The 23,560-nt window shown below is 42.2% G+C and overlaps 3 long non-coding RNA genes across 3 annotated transcripts; all 3 read left to right on the top strand.

The window, feature by feature from the left end:
• The first annotated feature begins 579 nt into the window (after nucleotides 1-579).
• LOC309642233 lies at nucleotides 580-5,976 on the top strand. The gene is made up of 2 exons (XR_014253065.1): nucleotides 580-1,390; nucleotides 5,512-5,976. It is a non-coding gene; the product is annotated as an uncharacterized lncRNA (long non-coding RNA).
• A 144-nt stretch (nucleotides 5,977-6,120) lies between these two features.
• LOC309642231 lies at nucleotides 6,121-9,536 on the top strand. Its single transcript, XR_014253062.1, has 2 exons — nucleotides 6,121-7,270; nucleotides 8,980-9,536. It is a non-coding gene; the product is annotated as an uncharacterized lncRNA (long non-coding RNA).
• Nucleotides 9,537-12,463: 2,927 nt separating this feature from the next.
• LOC309642782 lies at nucleotides 12,464-18,932 on the top strand. Its single transcript, XR_014253380.1, has 3 exons — nucleotides 12,464-12,750; nucleotides 18,504-18,590; nucleotides 18,854-18,932. It is a non-coding gene; the product is annotated as an uncharacterized lncRNA (long non-coding RNA).
• The last annotated feature ends 4,628 nt before the right edge of the window (nucleotides 18,933-23,560 follow it).

Genomic DNA, 23,560 nt, shown 5'->3' with positions numbered 1-23,560 from the left:
TGAGAAATTGAAGGGAAATGCTGGAGGCCAAGCCTAGTGGCTTTAAAGTCCTTTGGGTAGTTGGGAAAGGGAGAAATGAGGTTACTGCTGAGAATTTCTTCTACCTTCCAAATCTGATGTCTGTTAATGGACCAGAAGGGTGTCTGTATTGGCAGTAGGCTTAGAGATTCTGAGCAACGAAGGCTTCAACTTGAAGCGAGGAGGTGGAGGAATAAAGCAGGGAGTATTTTCTCCTTATGTTTTTACTTACTGCTCCACGTTCTGTCTTTACAGTTACTTTCCCTCCTTCTTTGCTTTGTATGATGCTCTTCACATAGGATTCCTTGGGCTCCGCCACAAAGACTGATGATTTAGCATTGAAGGGCCTGTTTTGGGCTTCAATCCGCTCCTTTTCCGATTTTCGAAGGTAGGGAGCAGCTTCGCCAAAAGCAGCCATCTCACCGTCCAAACTCGCACTCATGGCTGCGATTTATTTAGAGAGAATTTTGCCTTGGGGAAAAAATGAAGGATAGGAGAAATAGAACCCGGAATTTATGCATGTGAGCTAGGATTTGAAATGAAAGAAATGTTGAGGCTCCATCGCCTGCCTTGGCTGTAACTATTCTTCCAAGCTGTTGCTGACCAGTGTTCTCATACAGTAACCCTAGCACAGGGCTGGTTTGGCATGAGACTGCAGTTTGAGGCTTCATTTTTAGGGCTTTGAAAATTTCCTTCCCAGATGGTGTATCTTGATCTTCAGGGCTAGGGCATCTACAACTGAGTGAGAACGGAATCCTTGCATGTTTTATTCTCTAAACTGTAACAATATCTATAGCTAAGACTGTTGTTGATGGATTGTTTTATAGCAACTGTCATTCTTTAATCCCCACTTTTCCTTCTGCATAATGTTTGCATCTGCCATTTGCTAGGACAGTCATAGAGTTAGGAGGGAAGGTTTGTTTTGTGCAAATGGAGATTGATATCTTCCAAGCTATCGAAAACATCTTTGCCTTTTAGATGGCCATTTTTTCTCTCACAAGCCAAATAATTATTTTTAATGTCTACTTAATGTTAATATTTGGTGTTATATCTCTTGGTGGGTCATTAAAAAAACCCATAATAAATTCTTATCATTCTAGGTTTTTTGTTTTTTTTTGTCATTTGGCTTGTTACCAAGAGACTTAGCATTGCCTTAATTCCAAAATCTCTTTTAACATTCTCCTTTTGGCATGAGAGATTTCAACTGTCAGTTAACAGATCTAACCACAGAGAAATGAGAGCTTCAGCACGAAGAAGTTTCTTCATCCCACATAAATTCCACAGGCTTCTTTTCTTTCCGTCCAGAAAAAGAAAAGAGACAAAAATTTAAGAGTTCATCGCATGTATGTGAGCCATTGTCCTCCGTCGATAGGTATGTCTCTCAGTGTTGGTGTGTTACTTCGGTTGGGTCTTCCCTTTGCTCTCAGGCAGTGAATTACTTGGGGGGAGGGCCAGGATCTCTTCTAAATTAGGTATGATATTTAGCCCTCTGTGGGTGTAATACTTGTGATTTTTTAAACGAACAATAACAAACCTTTCTAAAAACTACAGTGAATCATGAAAAGGTAGCTAAAATACTATGGTTTTAACAAGATGTTTGTTTTTGTTTACATTTTTAGATTAAGAATTTTTCTGGGTATTTAAAAATTATTGGTAAAATGTATAAGTATTCAATGCTTGTCAGGAGGGGGAGGTTGGCCCTGGACAGTTCTAAGTGCAGCTGAGAACTCACTGTCAAAATTCATTCTTTCCTAAATGGTCCTTTAATCCTGGAATTCAGGTGAGGGTGGTCTCTGAGAATAAGACATTCTGAAAAAATGATTTCCCAGCATTTATAAGCAGACGTTTAGAAGCACAATCTATTTACATAACTGCAAAAATATGGAAATGGTGTACAGTGAAGAGCTGCCCCCAGCTTCGTTAGCCTAAATGAATCCCCTCTGTCATCAATGAATGAATAAAGCAGAGTCTTACCTCTGGCTTCCAAATGAAGATGCAGGTTCAGAAGCGTCTAACACTATAAAACAACAAGTTTCTTATTAGTGAAGCTCTGAAATTCCAGTAAGGTAGTTACAGAATTAAAGTATTTCCCTGGTCTGAAACTTGGCTGTATGAAAATAAAAGTCAAAGTTGGGAGGAACAGTCTCATGCTCAGAGATGGGCCACGGGGTAAGCTGTTTCTGCCCCCGGAGTCCTTCAGGTCCCAAGGCCCCCATCACTTACCTCTGGGTTCTTGGTGGAGACGAAGCAGGAGGGCTCCTTCGTGCTTATATAGGGGCTGATGTGCTGATGCTGCAGCTACCTCCTCTTTGTTAGAGCAAGACATTCGGCAGCATGAACCCTCAGAATAACTTGTACTGACGTTTGTCATATTTGGATATAATTAGAAGTATTCATATCACTTTGAGTATGTGAACCAATCTCCTATAAATAATTTGACAGCGACCAATTTGCTGGCAGAGATTGCTTTCTAGTCTGCTGGGAAGGTAATCTTTGACAGTGCCTGGTGGGGCCTCCTAAGAGCTATATTCATTTTGGCAAACTCTCTCGCACATGCCTGTGGTGACCCAGTGATCACATACTCAGCGACACATTGCTTTCAGGACCCTATAACCACTTTTCCTTCTTTGGTACCACAGGAACCCCCACCTCCTCCACACCCTTGGGCTGCTGCCAAGGCTCCCCCTTGGAGTCTGGGCTCGGGCAGCAGGGCCAAGGTGAGAGGAGATGCTATCCTGAGTCTCTACCGTCGGGTCAGTGCCCATCCACCCAACACTGAAAAAAATGATTATTTATTACAAAATTATATGTATTCATTGTAGGAAAAAATACAGATAAGCAAAGAGAAAAAAGCTCTATAATCCCAATATGCAGAGATAAGATATAGACATATAAGTACATATATGTCTTACAGCCTACTTTAAAAATTATATCACAGGTAATTTTCATACCACTAATGAAATTTACACCCTTATTCTTTCTTTTTTAAATTAATTAATTAATTAATTAATTTTGGCTGCGTTGGGTCTTCGTTGCTGCGCGCAGGCTTTCTCTAGTTGCGGCGAGTGGGGGCTACTCTTCGTTGCGGAGCACGGGCTCTAGGTGCACGGGCCTCACTAGCTGTGGCATGTGGGCTCAGTAGCTGTGGCTCGCGGGCTGTAGAGCGCAGGCTCTGTAGCTGTGGTGCACAGGCTTAGCTGCTCCGTGGCTTGTGGGATCTTCCCGGACCAGGGCTCGAGCCTGTGTGCCCTGCATTAGCAGGCGTACTCTTAACCACTGCGCCACCAGGGAAGTCCCTACACCCTTATTCTTTAGAGAAATTATATTATGATCATTCTTTTAAAATTAGAATCTTTTCTTTTTTTAATGGCTAGGGATATTGAGGTATAATTTATATACAGCAAAATTGACTCTTTTTAGCTGACGGTTATATGAAAGTTTTTCTGCTGCTATTTAAAAATTTTTTTTAATTTACAATAAAATTCACTTCTTTTGTTTTATAGTTCTATGAGTTTTTGCATGTGCACTCTTTCTTGTAACCACTGGTATAGACAGGATGCAGAACTTCATTTCTGTGAGTTTCGATAAACATGTGCTGTTGTGCAACCTCTTACGTTCTATTTATACGAAAAATTAAAGCCTTGTAGATTAGACTAAAATTAATTAGATTGCATCTAATGTCTCATCAAATATGATATTTGATGTATACTTTATATCTGGTTTTCTAATCATTGTAATCATAAATGTGAATTAAACTGTTCCATTTGTAGATATAAGGCCAAGAGAATTGAAAGCATACGCTTATACAAAGACTTGCACATAAATGTTCATAACAGCATTATCCATAATAGCTAAGTGGAAACAACCGACATGTCCATCAACAGACAAATGGATAAATAAAAGTGGTATATCCATACAGTGGTATATTATTCAGCCATGAAAAGGAATGAAGTACTGATACATGATACAACATGGATGAACCTTGACAACACTAATGCTAAGTAAACGAAGCTGGATGCAATGTGTTCATATTTGAATAACAAGAACAGGCAAATCCACAGAGACAAAAAGTAGATTAGTGGTTGCCAGACAATGGTCTGGAGAGGAGAGATTGGGGAATGACCGCTAATGGGGTTTCTTTTTGAGGTGATGAAAATGTTCTGGAATTAGATAGTGGTTATGGTTGCATAACTTTGTGAATCTACTAAAACCACTGAATTGTTCATTCAAATGGTGAATTTTATAGTATGTGAATTATATCTAAAAAAATGCATTGGATTTTACCAGTGTTTTTTCTGTATCTATTGAAATTATATTTTTTTCTCCTCTCACTTATTAATATAATGAACTGTGTTAGATTTCCTCACTTTTACTGTTCTGCAATTCATGAAATAAAACCTATTGATTTAATGTTTAATTTCCTGCTGCTTTAAGTTTACGCATTTTTTTTTTAAATGTGGGATTTCTGCATCTGAGTTCATGTGGGACTAGGCCATAGTTGTCTTTTCTTGTGCTATCCTTTTCTGGTTTTGATATAGGATCGTGCTAGTTTTGTAAAATGAGTGCCTCCCATTTGTTTCTATTTTCTTCAGCAGTGTGTTTAGGATGTGAATAATCTGTTCTATGAAGGCTTGGAACAGTTCCTTCAGGAAACTCTTTCTGCCTGTAGCCTCTTTGGAGGAGAAATCTTTCACTCTAATTTAAGGTTTTTCATGACTATTGATTAGTTTGTTCAGAGTTTCTACCTTTTTTTTTTTTTTTTTTTTTGCCCATTTGGAGAATTTATATTTTCCTAGAAAATTGCCCATTTCATGTGGGTTTTTAGATTTTTTTGTGCCTATCTTTTTATAGTTAAAAAAACTCCTGTGTAGGCATCTATTCCTTTTAATTTTTTTAACATATTTTAATTTTGTTCTTTTTATTTTAAACCGTATTTGCCAAAGTTTTGTCTTTTGTGTTGGTCTTTTTAATTTAGATTTAGCAAATAAGGTTTTTTCTATTTTATTATTTTCTGCTTTTAATCTTATCCATTCCTTTATTTCTTAGGTTTATTATATCGGTCTTTAATCTAGCATCTTGAACTGAAAGCTAACTTCATTTATTTTCATTCTTTCTTATGATCGTGCATGTTTATTTATGGTTATAAATTTTTCTTTGGTTACTACTTTGGCTAAATCCCATGGGTTGATATGTAGTACCCTTGTATGATTGTCCTTCAATTATAATTATTTTAAAGCTTCTATTTCCATTCCAACTCCCAAATTATCTAAAGTTTTTTTTTTTTTTTAATTTCCAGATGTATAAATTTGGGCTTTGGGGAGAGGATTCTCTTTTAGCTGATAGTTCTTTTTATCGTATGTGTGTGTGTGTGTGTGTGTTAGATTCTTCTATTGATATTTGCCTTTTAATATGTCATTATATTGTACATTAGTCATTTCCAATTCTGTTTGCAGTTAATTTTGAAAACATTGATTCAAGTTTATCTATCCACAGAGGATCTGATTGATTGAAGATGATGAAGGATGGTTTTGGGATGCAGAATTTTCTAAATCCTCCTGGAAGTCTGGCAACGTCTCCCTCCAGCCACAAGGCCCTGCCCCACACCCTGCAACAACCAATCTGGAAAACCAGACTTCAACCTCTGCAACAATAGGCCCCAAGGGTCAGGACTTGGCCAGTGACTCACAGCTTCGTCATTTTCAGTCTTTTCCATGTAGAACCAAATGCGGGGAAAGCCAAATATATTCCCCTAAGTAATCACTTAGGACGCCCCTCTTCCTATCAGCTTGTCTCCAGCCTCCCCCATCACAAGCTCTGGGCAGGACATGCCTTCCTTTTTTTGCCACCAGAAAGTGTCCCCACTCTTATGTGTGCCTGAGTCTCAGCCTGATGTGAGTGGTGGTGGCTGACTCCCGTGCTCTATAGACAAGTTCTGAGTAAATAGTGTCTGTTCTCATTTGGGGGGGTGTCTTTTTTCATATACACAGAGCTTAATATGACAGGAAGCAAATAAAACTCATGATAATGTTTCCCATATTATTTAAAAAACACATTTATTAATCACCATTTTTTAAGTTGAGACATAATTCACATACAATAAAATTCACCCTTTGAAAAGTGTAGAATTTAGTGCTTTATAGTCTATTCACAAAATTGTGCAACCATCGGCACTAATACCAGAACATTTCATCACCTCAGAAAGTCTGAAAACTCTAGGTAGGATTCAAGTCTCATGGTTTTCTTCTCTTTCCTTCGATTTGCCTGCTTAGAGTAAACAGTGTCTCTGAGAGAGAATACTAGCAGCTGAGTTCTTGGCAATTTGTCCCCAAGTGAGTGGGGACTTGCTTTTTCTCCTGAAACGGTAGCTCTGTTTCCACCACTTGAAGTGAGTGCTCTAAGTGTATCCAGGAGGGAGTCAAGGCTCTGAGCACTAGTCCTGTCATCTGGCATCTCTGTGAGGATCGTGGAGTAGGGCAAGCGCTAATACAGCAACCTTCTCCTTTCCAACATTTACACCGACGTGCTCCAGACTCCATGAAGGCAGTGATGGTAAAGAGGGCACATGAGAGGTTATATTTCTCTCCCCTCAGCCATGGTCTTGACGAGGCTGTGACTCACTCCATAAGCGAGTCTGCGATGCAGTGAGCTCTGTCATGTGATGGACACAAGTGGAGGGATGAGCAAGGGCAGAAGTTCAAGGCCTGGTAGGGGAGGAGGTGTGTGGACGGGTAAGTTCAATACGTCCAGGGTCAGAGGTGCTGGCTAGAGGGCTGTGCAGGGCTGAGGGGGCAGGAGAAAGAGAAGAAACCCTTCAGCAGGACTGGCCCAGAGGGCAGAGTGGAGCCAATTTTGCTTTTTTTTTTTTTTTTTTAATCCAATTTTTAATCTGTTTTCTCAGAATACAATTGACAATTTTGAAAACTCTAAAAAGTCAAAACAAAATACTCCCCTTCATTCTTGTTCCAAACCAGCCATTTTCCCCCTGTATAGGTAACTTTGTTCAGAAACTGGAAGCACTTTACAGAAAGCATTTTTCCCTTAATTGGTGCATTGAGGAGGATATAGTAGGTAGAGGAAAACTTAGGATACTATGGCCATATTTGAAGCTCTGGAGAGTCCTGAACCATCGAGAGTCTCCTATTAGTCTGTGAGCAGGGAAGACAGGAGGAAGCTACAGGAGACACAATGATAGTCAAAGTGGTGAGGTCCCAGGAAACGAGGAGGGAAAGAGGGACCTCAACCCACAGGAAAGGTCAGTCGGGGATCATCTTATCGTTTGGTAGCCCCGAGACCACTGGTTTGTGAAGTTGAGCCCGTCTGTCCTCATATCTGGTCATGAATGCATGGTATGTGTCGAGGTTAGGGAGGCAGCAACTGCGGACCCCAAGTTTGATATACACTCTGTTCACGCACACAAAATGGTGGACATTGCATCAAGGCTCTCTGACTTTTTAATGACTAATTCACCTGTAGCTTTTATTTATTGGGTTTTGTTATGTTCAGACATGTCATGTCAACTCATTTAATCACTCAACTCTCTTGAGAGGTTATTAAAGTATTTTCCACATGAGAACAGGGAGTTTTTTATTGGGGAATACTTTGCCTGTAGTCACTGCTGATAAGTGGAGGAAAATGTATATTGCCCGCCTTGTGCTAAGTCTGTAGATTTAACTGAAAGCATTGGGGAGAAGGGATATTTATGAATTCCCAAGTACACATTTTTGAATTGCCAGTCAGCTCACAATTAACATTCTGTTGTGGACTGTGCAGGTTATTTCACACCACCCTGCATGTGATGCTCCTTTATCATGAAAGTCACTCTGTATTCAGAGTGTGCCCAGTTCTGTGATGCATCTGAAAAACATACGCCAAGTCAGCCCAGAGGAACATTGGACTTGACATCAAACAGGGTTTGAGCTTTCGATACACACAGCTGCCTTTTCTCAGTACTGTCGCCCTCGACCATCACCTCTGGACATTTGGGGACATGGGGCAGCCTGAACCAGAATGTCCAGCATGTTTTTAGGAATCAGTGACTTTCAAGTCAGGTGACTGTGAACTTCATCCAGAATTGGGGTAATGTCAATTGCAGGTTTCTTTGAGTGAAATGTCTCTGGAATCTTGTTGAAGTCAATGTAGAACAATCCCTCCAATAGTGCCACAATTCTGTGAACGTATCAATCTTATTAATCTAACCTTCTGCATATTCCTTGGCCTTAGAGGAAACGATGGCTCTGTTGTTACTGGTGCTAAACTTCAACACAGCACCCACTGTTTCAGTCCCTCCCTTTCGGCGCTTTTCCTCATCTTGATCTCGCCAACATCCCACCCATTTTATTTTTCGTTTGTTTTACCCTTAAAGATATATTCTAATTGTCAATATCCTATAATATGTTTCCAATTACTGGTATATTCCTCCATTTCATACCTTTTCTCTGTGTTAAAGATCAATATTTTAAACATGTTCACAGACGGTAGCTTCAAGAAGAACCCATTTAGCTGAAGGTCAACAGTAAGTTTATGGGGATGAACCCCGCTGTCCACATTAGAGACATGATCTTAGGGTAAGAGGAATTCAGCACAACCACCTGACTGAAAGTGGACTTAAACGCTGGCCCCACAGAGGTTTTTGAATACTTTGCATTTGGAACCATATTGTCCCAAAGGCAAACTGTACCTTGAGTTTCAAAAGGGCAGTTGCTTAAATGTAACTCATGTATATAGTGTTTGAAAAACAAAGAAGACCTAAAAGTTAATCAGAAAACAATGGCAGTGAGAGGCTACGAAATAGAAAAATCTATGTGAATTCAGCAAAGTGAGACTCTGTGAATGTAAGTAACATGGGGGGTAGTTAGTGGAGACCATCACTGAGGGAGCATCCTAGAATTCATGTGTAGAGAACTAAAGAAATGAATTTTATGTGAGCAAACTTTTAACAGTCTTTCCTTTCCTTATCAGTAGCAGAGACTTCACACTGGAGAAGAGCCCACTGAATGTAACAAATATGAGGCGATTCACATAGAACTGAACTTTCACGCCACATGAGTGGCTTCTCACAGGACAGAAACCCTATGCTTGCAATCAATTCGGAAGAGCCTTCAGCCTTTATTCATCATTGAATTCGCATAAGCTAATTTATACTGGAGTGAAACCATGCAGGTCTCATCAATGTGGGAAGGCGTTCAGGCAATGCTGTAACCTTAGATGACATGAGAAAACTCACCCTGAAGTGAACCCCTATATAGGTTATAAATGTGGAAGATAGTTTAGCTGGAGCCTCACATTTAAATACACCGGAAACTCACACTGGAGAGAAACCTTAATGTGATAAATGTGGGACACACTTCAGCAGAGCCTTAACTTTTATTCACACTGATGAACTCACAAGGTGAGAAGCCCTCTCTCTCGAAACACTGTAAAATCTGGGGCTTCAATTATTTTATTCCTTTTATGTTTTCACTTAATGTGCCCCTCATAACTTAAAATTGAATTATAAATAAATTTAATTTTTCACAAGAGTCCTAGTCCTGGAGAATTTGTGGACCCTGCCATGAAAATCCCAAGAACTCAATCAGGCCGGGGTTTATTCCTTCATCAGTATTTTTTAGCCAAAATGTTTTTTTCCCCACCAAGAACAGATAGATATGTCAGGACCGAGAAGTTGGAAGATCATTCCATAAACACAAAAATGTAAAACAACTATACCCCAATAAATAAAATAAGGTAAGATAAAATAAAATAAATCATTGCAGACATGGAGCGTTCCATTTTCAGATTTGGAGAGGGTAGGGGCTGCATGATATGGTCTGGCTCCTCTTCAGATAAATTGCTTTTACTTTGTTGGCCTAAAAACATTCATTATAACCCTAAAGTCCACTGACGTCTAATGGGTGAAAGCATGGTATTGTAGGGGTCTCTAAAGCATGGGATATTGCCTGCAACCTTTGTGTGTCTGTGTTCCTGTCTGTGTACATGCACACGCACACACACAAACATGCAAGCAAGGGAGAGAGCATATAGCATCCATCTGATCCTGAAGAGAAAATATGAGTCTGGAATCAATGGCATAAATGTGTCATCAGGAGAAAGAGCATCTAAGTTACCTTATTCATTAATGTATCAAATTTTCAATTACTAACAAATATTTACTGAAAGCTTCCAGGATTTCAGAACTTGGCTTGTTATGAGGACTAAGTTGTAAATATTACAATGTTCCTATCTTCATAGAACTCTACATAATAACGCAGTCAATTCAAATATACTGCAAAATAAAATTTCTGATATTAAAAATCAACTATACATAAGGGTTTACAAATCGTGTAAGTACAAAATGTTTGCTACTAATTTACAAAGAAAAGTTGCCACTTTATAAAATAAAATTGAGGTTTATAACAGTGTCATTATAGAACTTTGGAAGGCCAAAAATTGTCAAAAAGACTGGGTTATTAAAAAATATTTTACAAAATTCTGAACCTTTGAAAAGCTATTCTGCAAGATTTGGGAAGAATAAAGATAGATTTCCATTTCTAACAGCCAAGATAATTGTTCAAAATATTATGAAATGAGTATTTTTAAATTAATTGTTCAATTACAAAATACACTTTTGAAAATCAATAATGGTTTTTATTAGAATACAAAAACTGCTGCACATGCCTATTAAAATACATTTAGCATCCATTTTATTCGAGATTCAGTGGGGCAACATTTTATTTATTCATTTATCTTCTTCCAGTTTTACTGAGATATAACTGACATAGAGCACAGTGTAACTTTACAGTGTATAATGATTTGACTTACATATGTTATGAAATGATTATCACACTAAATTTAGCGAACATTCAACATCTCATATAGACACAAAATTAGAGAAATAGAAAAAGGTGTTTTTCTTGTGATGGGAACCCTTAGAATTTATTCTCTTAACCACTTTTATGTATAGGAGACAGCAGTGTTAATTATCTTTATCATGTGCTATGTTGCATCCCTAGTACTTCATCTCTCTTATGGCTGGACGCTTGCAGTTTGGGCCACCTTTATCCAGTCCCACCTCTTCCCACGCCCTGCCTCTGGCGACCACAAATCAGACTGTTATTGGATGAGTTTGTTTGCTTGTTGGTTGGCTGTTGAAATATAACTGATCTACAACACTATGTTATTTCTTGTTACACAACAGAGTAATTTGGAATTTCTATACATTTCAAAAGGAGCACCGGGTCCTCTGCATGGGGAGGGGCCAGGGCACTGGCGCCTCTGAGGCCCTGGGCCCCGCCGCCAAGCTCAGGGACAGGCCCCTGTCTGCGGCGGAAGAGGTAGCCTCCAGGGGCCAGAGGAGATGCTGGGATCGCGCCCTTTCTCTCCGTCCTCCGACCCCAAGTTCCCGCGGCGGCGGCTGAGACCCCGGGCCGGGGTGTGCGCCGAGGGAGGGAAGCGGGTGCGGTTCCGGCCCCGCTGGGCTGAGCCCGGCTGGCGGGAAGCCCTCTGCCGGGCCGAGGAGCCGCTGTACCGCCCGTGGTGCTCCCATGACTGCCGCTTCCCCTGAGCCCGGAGGAGCGGGACCGTCTCCTGGGCCTGTAGGCCGCCCCGCTCCTCTCCTCGCCGCCTCCAGGGCTCCCGCCACGCATCCAGCACCTGCGACGTCAGCGAGTGGGCCAGGAGCTCGTGCGGGGATGGGGGGATGGGCCCAACCACGATCGCCGCCCCACCCAGGAGCCCTGCCGTGTGCTCCGCCCACCCCGCGGTCGCTCCTTCCCGGACCTGCCGGCCGAGCTGCAGGCGGAGGCAGGGAGACAAGGAAGCCAGAGGCGCCATTGGGGGTCTCCCGGCCGGTCCGGGGACACCGGGCCGCTTCCATTTCTGGCTCCAGCGGCTTCCCGGTCTGTAGCCTCTGAGGCGGAGGACGCAGCGCTGGGCCGCTTCGCTGTCTGCACGCTGCGCGCAGGGCCGGCACTGGAACAACAACGCGGGGGTCAACTACACACTGCACCCCGCGTGCTACTTCTTTGATCTTTGTCTCTGGTGTGAAAGGGCCCAGATTTCCCATCCTGGGCGAAAGAAATGTTCTTTATAAATATTTTGTAGAAGGTGTTCTGTCCCCTGCCAAAATAAGATGTTAGGTGACTTGAAGTGTCAGAGTCATCCGCTAGTGTTGGCCGTGAGGCTGAAGAACAGGTCATGGCCCCAACCCCCTTTGGGTGCACAGAACCCGCAACAGCTGCCAGACTCCGCTGGTCATTAGCCCTCAGAGAAGCTGGACCCTTAGCGGCTGGACTCCAAGCCAGGGGTGGGGCTGGAAAGGCGGCTTTCTGTCCTTCTGGGAGCCACAGAAGTTAGTGGTGAATTGATGGATGAGGAACTGTGCCCAGCGAGTAACTATTGCTCAGAACTCTTTGGGCCCCTGCACGCGGCCGGACAGGGAGCACAGGGACAGGGCAGTGTCACTCACTGCTGGTGGCTGGGGACGCCAGCACGAGGGGACCATACATGAGCACAGGCGGGCACCCTGGGGGAGGAATTTATCCCCTCACATCTTGGGCAGATTTTGGTAATTTGTTTTTTGTTTTGATTTTAGTTTTCATATTTTCTGGCGCAGGGCTAGTACAATCAATTCGTTTTGGAATGCTGGTCTCTAAGGAGGGATGTTTGCACTGTAACTCGAGAGAACAGGCCATTGCCTCCTACATCCCATCGACCAAATTCCACACCCAGCTTGTGCTGGTAGGAACTGCAAGCTAAGTATGGTTTTTATATTTTTAAATGGTTGAAAATAATTCATAAAAAGACTATTTGCAACACACGAAAATTATATAGCATTCAAATTTCCTTGTCTATAAATAATGTTTTATTGAATCACAGTTATACTCCTTTATTTACATTTTACTGTAGCTGCTTTTTGGCTACAATGACTGAGCTGAGTAGAAACGACAGACATCATATGGCGAATTTAAAATATTTACTCTCTGGTCCTTTACACAAGTTTGCCAACCCCTGTTCTAGAAAAGTGGGGAAAAAAAATTTTTTTGAAACATGTATGCTGGGATTTATACTTTTAAAACAGTTAAACTTTTAGCGAATTTTGTCCCTGGAAACAAACTTAGGTAGAAGTAAATATGTTACATTACTCTCAGTAATCTCAGTTATAACAAACACTAATTCACAATTATTCCTGCACTGAGGAAGGGAATCCACCTGCAGATTTTTTCATTTTCATCTAAGAAATAATCACAAATTAGTGTAACTAAAACCTAGCACCCATCTGAATTAGCATCAACTGCAAAAACTGCTAGATATTTCTGAGCCTCAAAATAGGACATTGTAAGCCATAAAAGTATTTACTTTACATTTTGCTTTGGTGACATCTCTTGACTGTGGCAGTGTTGTTTACTAAAGTTAATTGATCATGGAGAATTTCATCAAGAATCATTTTCTAGTAGAAAACTATCAAGAGTTAACGCACTATAATTCACACTAGAGTAAAATAAACTAGAAAACAATCACACTGATGAAGCAATGAATATGTAATTTACATAAGAATATAAAAAGATGTAACAACAAAAAAATCACTTATTACCTTATTTTCTGTTATTAAATATAAAAACATATTATGCATCTTCCAGGTATTCTTGCATGTGGTAAGCCATTTCTTTCTTAAAAGGGTATTATTGCATAATGAAACACATAGGTAAATGCATTTTTAGATTTTTATTTTGTATTTAGGAAAACACTTAAGTTCAAATTTACCAATAGTGTATATAATCGCATTGACACTATATACACTACAGAACACACTGGGAAATTCTGGATTTTATGATAATAATGTGTTATTCTGGATTGTTTTAGATTATCAAAAAAAATAGAAAGAAATTAAGAGTCCAATATAAAGAGCAAGATAGCAATCCTCTTCTCTGTTATCCTTTAAAATGGTAACCGGTTGAATTTTGAATAAAATGGATGATGGAAGGAATTTTAAGAGGCACGTGCAGCAGAATTTTTATCATTGTAAGAATCGTTACTGATTTTCAAACATATAGTTTTGAATTCTAACAATTTTAAAAGTACTTATTTTGGAATATAGAGAACAGCAAACCTGGATCTTAAGACAGGAAATCTAGCTTTGCTCTCCCCAATTCATGCAGACTAGCTTTTCCAAAATTGAGAATTTTGTAAAATATTTTTACTAACCAGTCTTTCTAAAAATATGTAACCTTTCAAAGTTCCGGAATTGAGACTGTTTTAAATGTCAATTTTATTTTATGAAGTGCCAACTTTTTATTGTAGACTGGTAGTGATATTTTGTAACTATACAATGTATGAACATGTCTTTTTTTTAAATGTCAGAAATTTTATTTTGCAATTTATTCTTATTGCCTGCATTAGAATACAGAGTTCTAGGAAGAGAAATGTGTTGTGTTATTTATAGTTTAATCATCATAACAATCCAAGTTCTGAAATGTTGGAAGTTCTCATTAAATATTTAATAACGGTAAAGTTGATAAATGAATGAACAAGGTGATTTAGCTTATTTCTCTCCTGCATGAATCCTTTATGCCAATAATTCCTGAGTCGCATTTTCCCTTTATGATCAGATAGTGGCTACAGTGTCCCTCCCTTGCATGGGTGTGTGTGTGTGTGCACTCAGATGCACGTACACACAGTAATGTTGCAGCTATCATCTTGGGCTTTAAAAAAATTTTGTTTTTAAAGATTTTTTTTTTTTGATGTGGACCATTTTTAAAGTATTTTATTGAATTTGTTACAATATTGTTACTGTTTTATATTTTGGTTTTTGAGCTGCGAGCCATGTGAGATCTTAGCTCCCCGACCAGGGATCGAACCCGCACTCCCTGCATTGGAAGGTGAAGTCTTAACCTCTGGAATGCTAGGAAAGTCCCCATGATGGGCTTTATAGGCCCTAGAATACCATTTCTCAACCCATTAGACTTCAATGGACCTCAGGGCTATAACGAATGTTTTGGCCAACAAAGAAAGAGAAATTGAACTGAAAAAGGGCCAGAACTCATCATGCAGCCTGTATGCTCTCCCTAGCTAGCCTTCTTGAAGGTTTAATTGACAAAATAGACATTGTCTCTATGCTGATCTTTCTCCCGGAATTTTTTTTTTTTTTTTTAATCATCAACTTTTGTGACCAGGATTCTTTCTTTATTTATTTACGGCTGTGTTGGGTCTTCGTTTCTGTGCGAAGGCTTTCTCTAGTTGCGGCAAGTGGGGGCCACTCTTCATCGCGGTGCGCGGGCCTCTCATTTTCGCGGCCTCTCTTGTTGCGGAGCACAGGCTCCAAACGTGCAGGCTCAGTAATTGTGGCTTACGGGCCTAGCTGCTCTGCGGCATGTGGCATCTTCCCAGACCAGGGCTCGAACCCGTGTCCCCTGCATTGGCAGGCGGATTCTCAACCACTGCGCCACCAGGGAAGCCTCGGAACTTTTTTTAGTACCATTTTTCTAGATGAAAGAGTAAAGCTTTAAACGTAGACTTACCAATGGCTCTCTGAGGGATCTCCTTTGTGTTTAAATGATTTAGTATATGCACCCCTTATTGTTCGAATACATTCTTAAAGTACAACTCTTTTTATGTCTGCAAAGATCATTCACCTTCTCAGTCCTGAAGATATCTATCTGTTCTTCTTGGACAAAACAAACAAAGAAACCCTTGGCTACAAAATGCTAAGTAGGGATTAAACCACCGTCTGACTCTGAATTCTTGAGTTCTTCCTGTCCGTGTACCCACAATTATTCACCTTTGTTTAAATATAATTAATATATAATTCTTTTTTAAAGTCATGTGGGAAATAGTAAATGAAAGTTAAGTAATAGAATTAATTGAAACAGCAGAGGTTAATCACAAAGTATGTGTGTATTTATCCTTGAAGCCATTCATCCTGAACGTGTATACACATATTTGGACGCTAATGTAAGAGTTAACACACATCATACTATGTTTTACATTTTCAGTTAACATTCAACGTTGTTTCCTGATTGATCCCAGTCTTTGTAATTATGATTATAATTTTATAAAGACAGAAAGTGTCTAACTGATCAACAGTGACAGAGTATTAACAGAAAATGGGCCCATTCTTACTCATCCCAATATTTCATGATTTTGAATGACACATACCCACTCAGTAGTGCTTACATATTTGCAAATACTGATCTACTGAAGCAGGTTTGCTTCGTTTCTTCTTACTTGATACTGAATATTGCTTTCAGCACTTCTCAAAACCCTTCACCATCTACATCTTTATATTGTATATTTAATAAAAAGACAATTGCTGAAGGACTTAATTATTGTCTCAATTGCATGCTAACACATTCTTTATAGACTATTTCCCCAGTATGAGTTTTCTGATGTGACTAGCAAGTGAAAGATTTTCCACATTGTCTTTAGAATTGGCATCTCCTCAGTGTGAGCACTTTCTTGTTCACTCAGGAATAAGGAATCAGTGAAGAATGTCCTTCCTTCATTACACTGAGACTATTTTTTCAGTGTGAACCCTCTCATGTCCAATGACGAATGTGACTCTAGCATTCATTTCATCGGATTTCTTCTACAGCAGTGATTAGATGGTGTACCCCTAGAGGGCTCTCCTCGTAGTAAACCTTGGGCTGTCTTCTCTACTGTGTCAGGGATGAAGCCCACTCTGAGTTCTCTGTGCATTCTGAGGCTGGAGCTCCACCTGAAGGCTCTTCCACCACGATTCCAGGGTCAGGGTTTCTCTCCACATGACTTTCCTGGTGGTTTAAAAGGGATCATTTCTGGCTGAAGGCTCCATATCACTGATTACAGACACAGGGTTTCTACTCTGTATAAATTCTCTGGTGTTTATAAAAGTGGGAGCTCTGGGTAAAGGCTGCACCACATGGATTCCAGACATAGGGTGTCTCTCCTGTCAGTTTTCTAGTGCGTGTAAACGTGAGAGCTGCGTTTAAAGGCTCTTCCACATTCATCGCATTTGTAGGGTTTCTCATCAGTGTGAATTCTCCCCGATGACTAAGGTTATGGCTTTGACTAAATGCTTTCTCACATAAATGATATTCATTGTGGTTTCTCTCCTGTGTGAATGTGCTCATGACATCGAAGTGTTGGATGGTCACTGAAAGCTCTTCCACAGTCATTCCAAACATAGGGCTTCTCTCCCGCGTGAGTTTATTGGTGTGAATAAAAGTCAGCTCTCTGCTGTATTACCTTTATAAGGTTCGTCTTCTCCAGTGTGAGCTGTTGGTGTATAAATGCGAGGCTTCAGATGAATTATTTCCCACGTTCAGGACATTTGCAAGAGTGACTCCAGGGTGCACTCTCTCATGTTGTCTAAGGTTGGAGGGTGACTAAAAACCTTCCACATCCTGAGATCTGTATGGTTTCTCTCTAGTATAATTAGCTTATGCCAATTCAGTGATGAATAATGGCTGAAGTCTCTCCCATTTGGGCTGAAAGTATAACACATGTGGATTTAAGGTTGTTGTATGTGAAATGTCCTCATATTCATTGCATTCAGTGGGCTCTTCTCCAGCATGAAATCCCTGCTATTGACAAGGAAAAGGAGGCTGTTAAAAATTACTCACATAATATTTATTCAGTCATTTCTCTACATGTGAATTCTAGGTGTCTCCCTCAGTGATGGTCTTCATTGAAAATCTGCCCATGTTACTCACATTCACAGGTCGTGTTACTTTGCTGAATTCACACAGATTTTCTATCTGGTAAACCCTCACTGGTCCTAGCTTTCTGATTAAGTTTTAGGTCTTCTTTATGTTTCAAACACTATATCCATGAGCTATGTTTAATCACTCACCTTTTCACTGAAGCCCAGGTTAGAGTTTGACATGTAATGTCAAATGACATGGGTCCTCAGGTTGCTCCATCCTCCATTACATTGATAGAAAACCTCCTGGCCACATGTCCAAAGCCACGGAGGGCAGAGCTAGGGTTGAGGCTCTGATGTCGCTGATTCCCACATGGGGAGGAGCCAAGGTGACTGAGGGCAAGGGCATCTGGTGGGGCAGGGGGTGCAACAGGGAAGGTGGGGTGCTAAAGGCCTGGAATGGGTGTTGGAGAACAAATGTTGGTGCCTTTCACCAAGTATTATTAAATGAGAATTTTGCGAGAGGTGTCCTTGCTGTGGAGACAAGACTCTCCAGGAGACCATGGTAAGGGTTACCTGGGAATTAGTGTTAATCCTAGGAACTGAATATTAATAAAATAATAACTTTGAACAGTAAGTCAAGTCAAAGTATAACACCCCATAATTTGCATTGTTTTCTGCAAAATGGGGATATTATATCCTCCTTACATGCCGAGTAGCCAATGCAGCCTTGTTTTTGACCATGGGAGGAAAAAGTGTTCCTTCTGTCTGCACATGACTGTGGGTTAGGTGGGAGGGGTCACTCCCAGCTGAGTGGTTGGGGATTCATGCCTGGTGTATCTAACAATACTTTGAAAGGCTGGGTTCTGAAGGCTGCTTTCTTTTTCCTCAGATTTATCTGCTTGATTTTCGGATTGTCCCTGCATAAGGGTGCAGAGGAGGGCAGGTGGTGGCAGAGTTCCTGATAATGAAACAACAGGTGAGAAAACAAACTTACTTTGATTCCTGAATTGATCCATCTTTTGCCAAATGGTCAGGTTTCTACTTTGGGTCCGGATTTTCTAAGTGCACCCAGGAAATATTAATGCCAGTTATGTTCACCACCCTGTTAGGGATATGGCAGGTCAGGGACCAATGAAGAAATACTCTCTTTCCCAACATTTACTTTCACTTGTTCCAGCCTCCATTAAGCTGTGACCTCACAGAAGACAGGAGAGGTTTTTTCCTTCTCTTTTTTTAAAGGTCATCCCTTGGGCACAGCGACCTCCTTCATCATGTTACTGGCTGCAGTGGACTTAGGAATGTGGTGAACACAGGGGCTAGAGAATGACTCAGAGCAGAAATCTCTAGGCCAGTGGGGAGCAGGCGTTTCATCAGGTGAGTCCTGTGTCATAGGTGCTGGTGTGAGTGGGGGTTTGGTGAGAGATAGCAATAAAGAATCATTTATTTTTCCTAATTTTAAAAAGATTAACTTTCTACAGAGTACTCATAAACATTTTGATAGCTTCAAAAAGATAAACGTAAGCTCCTTAACAAAGTTGTTCACATAACCCTTTTCCTTTGTGTTCTTAACCTTCATTCAAATTAGAAAGTTGAATGCAATGTCTGCAGATTCTTATTTTCTTAATTTGGACTGTGTATGGAGGAGAAGGGGCACAGTACAGAGAACAAAATGTAGAGCACTGGACAGCAAATGACAGTCTGGGGAGCTCCAAGACCTCACTTCGCCAGAGTGACATGAATAAAACAACCAGGATCTGCCTGAATGAGCTGGGGTTCTAGCCCAGGGAACCCCAGAAGTGGCAATAATGGGCTTTCTGATCCCACCATTGCCAGCCCTGGTAAGTGTTCTTATTAGACCCGGGGGATGTGTGTGTATGTGCTGTGTGTGTCTTTCTTCTCCTGGCACCCCTGGACTTGCCGAGTGTGCATCAGTGTTTCATGAAAGCCATGGCCATGTGGTGCTAAAGTTATAAGACCCTCTCAGTCTTGTATCTTCCTGCGTTGGATACATAAAATTTCTCTAATAGGTCCAGATGCAAATGTTCAGCTGTCTCCTTGGCTCCTACCTGCAATGGCATGGGGATGTCTTTTCCTTGGGAAAGCAGCTCTAGGCTCATGGAGAGAAGAGCGGCACACGTGTAGGGTGGGCAGAGATAATTGGAGCAAGCAAGTGAATTGCTAAGGTCTCCTGATAAGGAGGTAAGAGGCTGGGCACTAAGGGAACCCAGGTCTGCAGAGTCAGGGTTCCGACTGCAGAATTCTCCACATTAGCGTGAGGAGCGCGTCTCCTTCGCGGCAGCCTCCTGCCCAAATCTTCCCAGCCTTGTCGGCTGCTGGGGTCCCGTCGTGCCGTGCCGAGCCGAACCGGCAGGTAGCTACGAGGCGGACGCCCCGAGACGAACTCGAGCGTTTGGGCGGTCGGAGCTGATCCCTCGCCACCCAGCGATCAGAATCCATCCCGCTGACGTTCGAGCCCGTTGTCGGGAGCCACCAGGCGGCCGCTTTTATATTGTCCCTTCCCTCCTGAGCTTCGGTGACCTTCGCGAGGGATGTGACTCGCCCGCCAGGCGCGGGGCAGAGTTCCGGGAGGCCGCTGACGTTGGCGGCGACCATCCCGGTGATGCGGAGTGGTGAGCGCGTCCTGCTCTCACCGGAGACTGAATGTGGAGAGCAGTGTGTTGTGGGGCCGGCGCTGAGCTCCCTCGGATGGTTGTGGGGAGGTCTGCGCCGGTCGACCAGCACTCCCTGGTGCCCCTTGGCCCGCTGAGACTTCCCGTCCTGCTATGCGTGACCAGGAGAGGATGTCCGTGCACGACGTCGTCCTCCGTGTGTCACGATCCGTCGGTGCGTCCTCGCCGGCTTGGGGACCCGGGTCCATCCCGGTGCAGTCGAGGCGGTGGGGCTGCTCACCGTGGGCCACTTCAGTTTCTCCGTGTTCCACGCGAGGCGGTCACGGGGGCGAATCTTGCCCCGAGGCAGGGGCACGGGATGCTTGTCAAGAGACGTGATCCACCCGGCAGATTGAACCGGGGTCTACGCGGGGAGCTCCCGTCCCCACTCCTTGGTCACCTCGTCAGCGTGGCGCTTGCGTTTGTGCAGGTCTCCTCGCCGCGGACTGTCGTGGGCAAGCGGGAAGGGTGCTCGTGGAGGGCCGGCAGTCCCTCCTAGGCTTCGGTGGTCGTAGGTCGTAGTCGTTTCTCTTTGGGAAACAGGGACCGCCCGGGGCCTCCGGTGATGGTCGTGAGCAGACACGAGCCTGGCCGCGGTCCTGGGTGGGCGTGGTTGTCGGTAGCTTCTCTGAAGAAGCTCTGCAGACAGGGAAAGGCGTACAGATGCACGGGCGGACGGGAGGATCCCCCAGGGCGAGAAATGGGACCGATGGTGGCATGGGTCAAGGACGGGTGTCAGGGGCGTGGCGGTGCGCCTTCGCCGGTGTGCGATCTGGATCCTTCCTGTTGAGGTTCACACCAGTTACACGTGACTTGGCGTCTGCAGCGCAAGGTCGACCAGATGGCCGGATTTCGGTATTGGGGTAAGAAGAAAATTTAATGAATTAAATTTTTTTTTGTTGTGAGATTCACTACAATGTGAACATTAGTGAAATGAGAAATCCTGATGTTTACAGTAAATCGACATTACTGTAATAACTACTATCATTTGCAATTTTTTCACAAAATGCTGATTTATGAAATTTAAAATATATTTAGTACAATTTTTTGTGATACAAGTCTGCTAATGAGAAAACTGGAATTCTTTTGCAAGGGGGATACCATTTAGCTTATTAGAGATTCCTATCATCAAAATTTAAGTTGTTAATCCTGACTTATAAGGAGATTTTGCATGGTTTACATATTTCATATTTGAAAATTCTTTTCACACATATATATACTACCAAATACTGCAGTTCATGAGCATATGATTTTAATTGAGCATATTCATTGCTTGGAAGGAATTTATAAAATTCCGTTAGATTCTTCTATTGATATTTGCCTTTTAATATGTTATTATATTGTACATTAGTCATTTCTAATTCTGTTTGCAGTTAATTTTAAAAACATTGATTCAAGTTTATCTATCCACAGAGGATCTGATTGATTGAAGATGGTGAAGGAGCGTTTTGGGATGCAGAATTTTCTAAATCCACCTGGAAGTCTGGGAACCTCTCCCTCCAGCCACAAGGCCCTGCCCCACACCCTGCAACAACCAATCTGGAAAACCAGACTTCAACCTCTGCAACAATAGGCCCCAAGGGTCAGGACTTGGTTAGTGACTCACAGCTTCGTCATTTTCAGTCTTTTCCATGTAGAACCAAATGCGGGGAAAGCCAAATATATTCCCCTAAGTAATCACTTAGGACGCCCCTCTTCCTATCAGCTTGTCTCCAGCCTCCCCCATCACAAGCTCTGGGCAGGACATGCCTTCCTTTTTTTGCCACCAGAAAGTGTCCCCACTCTTATGTGTGCCTGAGTCTCAGCCTGATGTGAGGGGTGTTGGCTGACTCCCATGCTCTATAGACAAGTTCTGAGTAAATAGTGATTGTTCTCATTTGGGGGGGGGCGCTGTGTGTTTCTGTTTTCATATCCTAGAGCTTAGTAGGGCAGGAAGCAAATAAAACTCATGATAATGATCCCCATGTTATTTTAAAAATCACATTTATTAATCACTATTTTTTAAGTTGAGACACAATTCACGTACCATAAAATTCACCCTTTGAAAAGTGTAGAATTTAGTGATTTATAATCTATTCACAAAGTTGTGCAACCATCGGCACTAATACCAGAACATTTCATCACCTCAAAAAGAAACCCCATCCCCATTAGTCCATTCTATTCCACCTATGCTCAGGCCGTGGCTACCACAAATCTGCTTTCTGTCTCTACAGATATGCCTACTCTCAATATTTCATGTGACTGGAATCATAAAATATGTGCCCTTTATGTCTGGCTTCTTATACTGAATATCATGCTTTTGAGGCTCATGTTTTAGAATGTATCAGTAATGTACTCCTTCGTTTGGCCTAAGAATTTTTCTTTTTAAGTGATAAGATTTTACGTACATTCACATGCCATCTGGATTTGTTTTTCTAAAAAATATATTTTCAATTTTAACCATTTAAAGTCTACAGTTGACTAACATTAAGTACCACTTCCCTGCCTGACCCCAACTTACCCGACTCACCTGGAGCTGTCAGTAGGCCCAGATGACACAAGCCCAGCCATGCTGCCCTTCCTTGGAACTCCCAACGTCATCCAAACTGACCATGACCCCACTATTAGTGTCCCTCATTGTAGCAAAGAGAACTCCAGACACGGAGAGACTCTAGTGAAGAGGGCAGCTGCCCCCAGGCAAGTTGTTGTGCTTGGGACAAGGAAGCAGTGCCCTGGGACCTGTAGTCACCCAGGGGCCCAATTAGGTACAGTGCTGGTCTCCTGAGGGCGTATTATGCTGAGGTCCCCGCCAGGCCCCTATGGAGGAGAACCAGTGAACATTTGGGGACATCTCTTGTCATTCTTTTCTCCCTTCCTTCCTTTCTTTCTCTTTTTCTCTTTCCACCTGGAAGAGGTAAAGCTTGACAAGAAAAAACTAAATGACTCTCTAGACCATACATATTTCAGGGTTGCCTCATGCACCTGTCCTTATTTTCTCCATAAAAACCCTCTAAGGAACTAAGATGTGCTACGTGTTCCATGCACGCTCACCTGTGTGCCTGCCCCACACAGTCCTCCATCTTCCCTTCCCTCTTCCAACACTTCACTCCCCTGTAGGGGCTTAGGCAAGGGCAAAGATTGCTGTGAGTTCCAGCATGATGTCTGCCTCACCCCCTTCATGACTGTCTTGCTGACTCAATAGCCTGTGTTCTGGCTGCTCGGGAATCCCTCGTCTGTCCTCTGCTCAGGGACGCTGCTCATCTTTAGCAACACCCACCTGTATTCCTCACTGTTCAGG

The sequence above is a fragment of the Balaenoptera physalus genome (assembly GCF_965194825.1).
Source record: "Balaenoptera physalus genome assembly, chromosome: 14".
Classification (NCBI taxonomy): domain Eukaryota; kingdom Metazoa; phylum Chordata; class Mammalia; order Artiodactyla; family Balaenopteridae; genus Balaenoptera; species Balaenoptera physalus.
This window is presented reverse-complemented; position numbering and strand designations above follow the sequence as displayed.